At 55.3% G+C, this 9,289-nt stretch overlaps 1 long non-coding RNA gene across 2 annotated transcripts; it reads left to right on the forward strand.

The window, feature by feature from the left end:
• The first annotated feature begins 399 nt into the window (after nucleotides 1-399).
• On the forward strand, nucleotides 400-8,972 carry LOC121141588. 2 transcript variants are annotated; one of them, XR_005878567.1, is made up of 5 exons: nucleotides 400-1,215; nucleotides 1,308-1,481; nucleotides 6,456-6,748; nucleotides 7,630-7,943; nucleotides 8,793-8,972. It is a non-coding gene; the product is annotated as an uncharacterized LOC121141588 (long non-coding RNA). The 2 variants fall into 2 exon arrangements; XR_005878566.1 differs by having other exon boundaries at nucleotides 6,456-7,943.
• The last annotated feature ends 317 nt before the right edge of the window (nucleotides 8,973-9,289 follow it).

The raw sequence follows: 9,289 nt of genomic DNA on the forward strand, positions 1-9,289 counted from the left end.
GGTGGGCGCACTGCAGAGAGTGGCCTTTCCCAAGGGCTGGCTCTCTTCAACGCCACGCTCCACGCTGCCATACAGACGACCTGGCTGTGGGGGCTGAAGCGTTCCAGCCGTCCATTCCTGGCCACTGGACTCCATGCCAGAACACAGGGCTTGGCCAGACCCTATGACACAGCCCAAGACCTCACATTCTAGGTCTGGGGGGGGGGGGGCGGGAGCAGGTGGACATGAGCGATGCGAGCACGATCCTGACAGAAACGCCTTTGGGAGCATCTGCTGCCAGAGTGGCCTACGCTGTGCCCGCAAGGCCAGTGAGCATATGGCTGTCCTGGCTGCCTAAGCCACATGCCTACCAGGAGCTCCTCTCTCGAGCGGTGCCTAGCCCTGCAGGGAAGCCGTTGGTCCGGATGTTTGGACACGGTTTATGGGCAGTCCCAGAAGCTCGTCTGGATTCCTGCCCGGACGTGTGATCTTCCCGACACAGCAAGCAGCCCTGAAGCCAGATCTCACGCTTACACAGGAGGTGCAGCTTGGGCCAGCAACACGTGTCCGCCTTTGTAAACAGGCACACAAGCCAGAGGCCACTGAGTGCCACGTGGGGCAAGAGACTTCGTGGTTTGGGTGAGAACGAGACCCTCTTAAGCTCGTATGTCTCAACCCTTGGGTTCCCAGTTGGTAAACTGTTTAGAAAGGATTAGGAAGGTAGCCTTATTGGTGGAGGTGTGCCACTGGGGCACGCCAGGCCCAGTCTTGTTCTCTTTGCCCACGTTCATGGGTCAGACTTCTCAGCTACTGCGCCTGCACCATGATATCCGCCTGCGGCCTTGCTTCCCTGACAGGATGGGCCCGGGCTCGCCCTCTGAAACTGTATAAATGGTTTCTTTCCCAAGTCACCCTAGTCATTGTCTCTGCACAGCAACGAAACAGTTAACCACTACGACAGAGATGTGACGGTCAGCCTAGGCCACCTGCTCACGGAGTGCTTGTCGTGGCAGCTACTACCCACAGAAACGGCTCCAGGGAACCCGCTGCTCAGCTTCCAGAGACACCAGCAATGGTTCCCACCTCCCCCGTCCTGTGCTCGGCACGCATCCGGCCAACCAGGTGACGCCATGCCTCCTCCAGCCAGTACGGCACCTGACTTAGCCAGTACGGCACCTGACTTAGCGTGTGCTCCTGAGAGGGGCTGCCTGGAAGAACCGACATCTGTAGGCAGAGGTATGCTAACCCAGGGTGGAAGGGGAGGACTCCTTGAGGTGCCTGGGTCCTCCTAGAGGAACGCCCTTCAAGGTACTGGCTCTCCTTTCCAGAGATCGTCGTCAAGGGACAGCTCTCCTGCTACAAGGGCAAGAGAGTCCTATCATTCACTCATCCGCTCCTGCCTCCATCAGCCTCCTCCTCACCTCTCTCCAGGGAAGAGGAAGTCTGTCTATGTTTACTGAGTATGTGCGGTTGAGTCAAGATGATCAACTCCGCCTTGGATGGTGAGGAACAGAAAACGTGGCAGGGGAAATGGGGGCAGAAAGGGGGACAGTTCTAAATAAATGGTCCCTACTCTAAGGAGGAGGGATAATCAGGCCGAGTAGCCGAGCCTTAAGGCTCTGAGGCAGGGTGGAGCAGGGAGAGGCAGATGCTAAGGGCCCAACTGTCACTGAGGGGCCCCACTGTCTTGGAGGCTGCCATCAACTGCAGAGGCTGAAGAGGACCATGGTGGAGGCAGGGAGGCGGGAGCGGGGAGATGGCGGAGGTGCGAGGCGGACAGTTGAGCGAAGAGGCGTCGCCGGCCAGGGCTGGAGGGAACCCCGCGGGCTCGGGTTCGCGGTGGCTGACGACCGACGCCCCACGCGGAGCTCAGACCCCCGCCGAGCCTCTTGCGAGATGCGCCTGCGTAGCACAGCCCCAGACGGGCTCGCCCAGACAGGAAGTCCCGCCCCCGTCCCCGGCTCCATCACTCAGCGCAGGCCGTTAGCGTGCTAGGTCGACCTATCACGAGGCTCCGCGAAGCCCTGCGGCTCCGCCAACCGGCGCTCGGCCAGCTCGTTGCCGTGACAACCGGCTCTGCGAGGCAGCGGCTTCCTGTGTTCGAATCCCAGCTGAGCGTCGGCTGCTGCGCCTCGAGCAGCCTGGGCCGCGGCGGGAGCCACGACCGCCTCCCGGGACTCCCCCTAACCGAGACCCCGCACTCCGAGCCCGCGCCTGCTCCCTTCCAGCCCCGGCCGACGTCCTAGGGCCGAGGGAGGTGACGTGAGCTTGCCCCGTGGACCGGGAAGCCTGGTGCAGCTGCCAGTGTCGACCTGGGGACAGTGACAGTGAACATGTGCAGGAGGGAGTGTTACTGCACAGTTGGCTGGGGAATTTGGTTTACGATAAGATTTAAGTTGCCTAACACACATGTTCGGTGTGGAAAACTTGAAGAAACGCTTGAAAATATAAGAGTCCTTGACCTATGCCATATTGAATCGTAGTGTGGTGTGGGGTGTGTGTGTGTGTGTGTGCGCGCGCGCGTGTGTGTTTAAATCAACTTCAGGCAAGCTATAGAGTCATCTGGGAAGAGGAAACCTGATTGAGAGATTGCCTCCTCCAGATTGCCTGTAAGCAAGGCTGTGGGGACTGTTTTCTTGATTATTGATCAATGTGGAAGGGCCCAGCTCGTTATAGGAGGTGCCATTCCTGGGAAGGTGGTTCTAGGTGATTTAAGAAATCAAACTGGAGGGGCTGGAGAGATGGCTCAGAGGTTAAGAGCACTGACTGCTCTTTCAGGGATCCTGAGTTCAATTCCCAGCAACCACATGGTGGCTCACAACCATCTACAATTCAATCTGGTGCCTTCTTCCAGCTTATAGGCAGAACACTGTATATGTAATAAATAAATAAATCTTAAAAAAAAATCAAACTGGAGATGGAGAGATGGCTCAGAGGTTAAGAGCACTGGCTGCTCTTCCAGAGGTCCTGAGTTCAATCCCCAGCAACCACATGGTGGCTCACAACCATCTGTAATGAGATCTGGTGCCCTCTTCTGGCCTGCAGGGATACATGCAGACAGAACACTGCATACATAATAAATAAATAAATATTTTTTAAAAATCAAACTGGTGTGCAGGGGTGGCGCACGCCTTTAATCCCAGCACTGGGGAGGCAGAGGCAGGTGGATCTCTCTGAGTTCGAGGCCAGCTTGGACTACAGATCAAGTTCCAGGACAGCTAGGGCTGTTACACAGAGAAACCCTGTCTCCAAAACACAAAACAAAAATCTGCTGTGGTCATGGTGTCTCTTTCAAGCAGTGGGAACCCTAACTAAGACAGACTGGCGTGGAAGTGCAAGCCAGTAAACCTTTCCGTCCCCAAGCTGACTTCCGTCAGTGTTTTCTCACGGCGACAGAAAACAAGCTAGAGCACGTGTGCACCTGGGATCCTTCCTTCCACCCCCTTATGGGCTGTTACCATCCGTGTCGCATGTGCGGGTGCTTCCCGTCCTGCGGATCACGTGTGTGCTTGGAACAAGCTGACGCGTGAGATAACGGAGTTCCCTCCCAGTTGCTCCCATGCTGGACCAGTGCTCACACGTGTGGCTGGCGCTCTTGTGGCCCCTGGGTGTCCCCTGCTCCCTTGTGAGGACTGCAGTGGGACTGAGGAAGCTTCCCGTGGTTCAGGTGGGGACAGACGACCGGGCCAGCAAGTTCCAGGTGGGCATGGGTGACTCACCAGGAGCGTTCATAGCCAGGTAAGGCAATAAGACAGCAAAGGCAGCGAGGGGGTCTGTGCTTTCAGGGACACCGGTTGCCCTATGTGGATATCCTGGAAGAAGCTCCTGGGAATCTTACTGTTTGTAAGATTCATCATTTTTGATTATGTGGAGGGGTATGTGCATGCTCATGCATAGGCATGTGCATATACGTGTCACGTCCCGTGGAGTTGGAGCTACAGGTTGTGAGCAGGGATTGTGGGTGCTGGATCCCAAACTTAGGTCCTCTGGAAGATCATCGAGTGCTCTTGCTCTTTTTTTTTTTTTTTTTGGTTTTACGAGACAGGGTTTCTCTGTATTGTTTTGGAGCCTGTCGGTCCAGCCTGGCCTCGAACTCACAGAGATCCGCCTGCCTCTGCCTCCCGAGTGCTGGGATTAAAGGCGTGCGCCACCACCGCCCGGCTGCATCGAGGGCTCTTAACTGCTGAGCCCCTCTCTCCAGCCCTGGGGCTCTATTTTTTATCTTTTAATTAATCTTTATGAGTGTGTTCACGCCACGGCACACGTGTGGAGATCAGGGCACCACTTGTGGGAGTCTCCTTCCACACGCGGTGTCTGGAGATCAAAGTTGGGGCTGTCGGGCTCGGTGGCAGCCGCCTTTACCTGCTAAGTCACTTCACTGACCCTGGCCTGGGGGGGTCTCGGTCCCTCTTCACCGCTGTCAGTCATCTCCATGCCCGGCCTCTGGCCCTACCTGCAGGACACAGCTTCTCCAGGCTGGTGGGAATGAGCTTAGCCTTTGTGTCACCCCCTCCCCCAAGAGGAGCTCTCAGGCGCTTTCAGGTCTGGGGTGGTCTTGCTCTCCCTTGGACTCTCCGTCTTACAGACTTGAGCAATGGTTGACTCTCTGCTAAGCGGGCATCAGGAGACAGCAGTGATCCTCCGTACTGCTCCTCCGCTGGGGCCCTGGGGATCCCTTGGGTGACCGGAGTCGGCCCTGTCCAGCCTCCCGTATTCCACTCTCGGGTCTAGAGAAGAGTAGGTCCAGCTTCAGGCACTCAGAGGTGCTTACATGTTCCAGTCCCCTCACCCGTGTGCCCCGCAGGACAGAGAGCGCCCCCGCCCCCACCCCCACCCCGCAGCCTCAGGAAACCTACTTCCAGATGCCTCCACCCCCAGACAGAGCCTGCGCTTGTTCCCCCAGAATGCTTCCTTCCCAAATCACCTCCCGCTTCTCTGCGTACAGCCAACCCAGTGCTCTCCCAAACCATTCGGGAAAACCAATGGTCCTTTCCACAGTGTCCCATCCCGTCCAGCCACCGTCTGGGGAGTCACTGCTTGCGGGCCTCACTGCGGGAACCTTGTGTCTCAGCTGGAGGAAGTTAGGGAAGGACCTGTGCGGACTGGACCTGGGAGATTTCCAGGAGGCCACACGATGCTGCCTGATGCCATCAAGACTTCCCAAGGAGAATCGGGAGTGAATGGGAGCTGAAGCTGACAGAGCGGCGGGGGGGGCGTGAATAGTTTAGAGGCGCTCACGTAACCGTGTGCAGATCTTATCCCCGCCTAGCTCAGTCACAGTGGGCTTGCTTGATGCCAGCATCTAGTGGCATCATTTCCACCAGGCCGACCAACAGTGGCCTGGCTTCCGTGGGGTCCGCGTGTTCTGCCCCTGGCTGCCCCTTCCTCGTGCTGCCCCGCACCTGTCTGGTTGTGACTTCATGATAGCTGGCCCGATGTGCCTGGAGCCCTGATGCAGAGTGCGAGTTAGTTTTTGTTGTCAGGGGGCCTCGGGAAAGGGCCCCCCCCCCCGCAGTTGAGGGAATGTCCATGTCGGTTTGGCCTGCAGCCATGTCTGTGAGGACTTGTCCTGACTGTTGATTGATACCGGAGGCCCCAGCTTACTATGGGCTGTGCCCTCCCTGGGCAGGTGGGCCTGAATTACATAAGAAAGGTAGTTGAGGGGTGGGGGTGGGGGGTGCACACCTTTAATCCCAGCACTCAGGAGGCAGAGGCAGGCGGATCTCTGTGAGTTTGAGGTCAGCCTGGTCTATAGAGCGAGCTGCAGGACAGGCTCCAAAGCTACAGAGAAACCCTGTCAAGAAAGAAGGAAAGGAAGGAAGGAAGGAAGGAAAGGAGGGAGGGAGGAAGGAAGGAAAGTAGCTGAGCAAACCAGAGGGATCCAGACAGTGAGCAGAATTTCTCCATGGCCTCTGCTTCGGTTTCTTTCCTGCTTCAGATCCTGTCCTAACTTCCCTCAATGGTAGACTGTATCTTGGTCATAGAGTTTATCACAGAAACAGAAAAGCAAACTAAGATACTCAGGGACCATGTAGATGGCTCCTATCTTCTCCCCTTGCCTGGAGGCCCTTGCCAGGTCAGACAACAAAGGCAGTGACCGGTCTGTTCACGCCAGCACCGCCTCTCAGGAACACAGGTTGCCCTAGGGCGACCAGCCGGGTCTCACCCTGTAGGGAAATCTTGGAAGGAGCTTCTGGTTCGGAACTCCTGTTTTTCGTAAGATTTATTTTTTTTAATTATGTGTAAGCGTGTGTGAGTGTGTGAGTGTGTGAGTGTGTGTGTGTGTGTGTGAGTGAGTGTGTGTGACTGTAGGTACGTACATGTATGTGAGTGCTGACCCTTCCTTCTGCCTCCGCACTCAGTGGAGTCCTGTGTTCCCGGGCTCGCACTCTCCTCTGCTCCCACTCCACGCCCTGCCCCCGTCTTCCCACAACGGTGTCCAGGTGACACATCAGCGCCTTTTGTTTCTCCCCAAGCCACACAGACGTCCTCTGTCAACAATCCCACTCTTTCTGCTGTGGGGTGCGTACGTCTATGTGGCTGCAGGTGACACAGGCCGGCCTTGCGGCCTCCCCTTCCGCTGCCAGACGCCCGGGGAGCCAGCAGGCTGGCTGCAAAGCTGTGAGGGAAGAAAATCCGGAGAGCTCAGTTCTGCCTTGTCCCCCACCAGTCGACTCCTCCAGCTGCTGGAGCAGGACCTGCCGGCCACTCTGCATCTGCCAACAGTGCTCCTGGTGCTCCAGCCCGAGAAGCTTCCTCTATTATCAAGGTAGTAGGACCTCAGCCCCTGACTAACCTGGACTGCCACGACCGGTGGGTGGCTTCGCCGTGGGGTTTAGCCTCACAGTTCTGGAAGCCCATTGGCTGCTGGCAGCCAGTGATGGGCGATGGTTCACACTGTCAGTATCCGGCGGGGTTCGTCCCAAGTGCTGAGGCCACAGCCGTAAGCCTCCATGCGTGGCTTGCTCTCTTCTCTTACAGAAGCGTCAGCCACGTTGAATTTAGGATTCACTCCGATCCCATTCCTCCTTATCTTCACTTGATCCTGTTTCTATTAACTCCCGATTCATGGGCTCTTTGTGGACACCAATCTGGGGCAGACACTGTTTAACCCAGTACAGTAGTCTCTGTCAACACATAGTGGGAGTCCCATGTCCCGTGAGGAGGAGCTGCCACGAGCTGGTCACCCCCCACCCCCCACCCCCCCTACCGTCTACACTGTCACATGGTTTTCTGGGCATCAGGTGTGCCCTGGTGTAGAGTGATGTCATTTCCCAGGTGAAAATGGCGTACGGATGGCAGCCCTGACTCTGGTTATGTCTCTCTTTCCTTCTTGACCTTGTACAGTATGTTTCCTCTCAATTTCCACCGTGCCTAGTCTCTCCCAGGGGCATCTTGCAAACTACGGTTCCTTCCATGTTTTAAGCGTGCCTACACTCTGTCCCTGTCACCTTTCCTCCCAGTCTGGACCCCTGGAGGCAAACGAACCAGCAAAGCTATCAGGGGCTTTCCTCAGCAGTCAGGCTGGCTTGGGAGGCTACGCTACTCCCACCATGTGCCAAGGGAGTCGGTTCCTCTTCAAGGAGCATTTCTGTGTGTGTGTTTTTCCCCTTGCTTTCTGCATCTGTGATGACATTCTGGAATTCTTAGAGAACCAGTTCTGAAGAGCAAACCCAGGAGCCAAGAATCTTCGAGCCAGAACGAACTGCTATGAGAACAAACAGCCAGGGCCTCAGCCCACGGAGTTCGCAGTGTGGGTGGGCTGCTCCTGCTGGCCAACCCCAGCTGCACCGGGAGAGGCTTCGGCATACACCGAGAGCGGGGGCAGGGGCCCACGGGATTTACTCGGGCAACGGATTTCTTGGACATGGCACCAAAAGCACGGGCAATGCGAGAAATGCAGACAGAGCATCATCAAAACACAGAACTCTTAGTGCCTCGGGACACAAGCAAGGGAGCAAAAGGTGACCCATGGGACCGTGGAGCATGCTAATGGTTGCAAAGAGAGGTACTGATGGAGACTATCACGAAACTAGACAAATAGATACTGGCCAGAGAGACAGCCCTGGCTGCTCTTCCAGAGGAACTGAGTTCAGATCCCAGCACTACATCAAGTAGTTCACAACTACTGTAACTCCAGCTCCTGCTCTCTCTCTCTCTCTCTCTCTCTCTCTCTCTCTCTGTCTCTCTGTCTCTCTCCTCTCTCTCTGCATCTCTCTCTGTCTCTCTCCTCTCTCTCTGCATCTCTCTCTGTCTCTCTCTCTCTCTCTGCATCTCTCTCTGTCTCTCTCTCCCTCTCTGCATCTGTGTGTGTGTGTGTGTGTGACAAATAGAAATCTTTTTTTAAAAAGGACAAGTGCCTTGAACACCTATTTCTCTTAGGGATGCCAGGCGCGCGGGGCTCACCATGATCACATTTGACTTCATCTTCCTTTGTACACCAAGAAAATATACAAATGGCCGAAAAGCACACAGAGAGTCTGGCTGTCACTGGTCATTAGGGAAACGTTAACAGAACCACAGGAGGAGCTGCTTCTCACCCACTAGGACACTTACAATTTCACAAACCTGAATCACAGGTGTTGGCAAGGGTGTGGATGAGCCAGGGTCCCCTCTGCCCTGTGACTGTGACACAGTAACACACCACCTAAGAGACACAACCTCCACAAACTCCCTGAGCATGTACTCTCAGTATGCACACAAAACAAATAAATACATAAAACGTTTTTTATTTTCTTTCAAGGGTAGGGGCTGGGTAGAGTGGGTAAGAGTGCTTGCTGTGTAAGTAATGAGGACGAAATTCAAACCCGCAGGACCCACAGGAGAGCTGGATACGGCCATATGTACCTGTAACCCTGGGCTTGGCGGTCCCTCAAGAGCTAAACATAGAATTGTCACATGATCCAGCAATCCTACTTCTGGGAATCAGCAGCAAAGATTCAGAAGGCCCCTGTTTGCCAATGATCGATTTTTAAAAGATTTCTTTACTTATTTATCATGTGTATGTGTGTGAATTTTTATGCCATTGCACATGCAGGAGACAGTGGAAACCAGAAGAAGGCGTCAGATCCCCTGGAACTGGAGCTACAGACAGTGTGGGTTACGGAAGCCAAACCCAGTTCCTCTGGAAGAGCACCCAATGTTGTTAATTACAGAGCCGTCTCTCCAGCGCCCACACCCATACTCATCCACGCCATTTTCAGTAGCCAAAGGGTCCATCGACAGATATGGGACAGAAAAGCAAAATATGAAAAACACAGTTTGACCTCACAAAGGAAGGCAACCCTGCAATAGCAGGGGTCTATGAGAC

The sequence above is a fragment of the Mesocricetus auratus genome, unplaced genomic scaffold (genome assembly GCF_017639785.1).
Source record: "Mesocricetus auratus isolate SY011 unplaced genomic scaffold, BCM_Maur_2.0 Super-Scaffold_100007, whole genome shotgun sequence".
Taxonomy (NCBI): domain Eukaryota; kingdom Metazoa; phylum Chordata; class Mammalia; order Rodentia; family Cricetidae; genus Mesocricetus; species Mesocricetus auratus.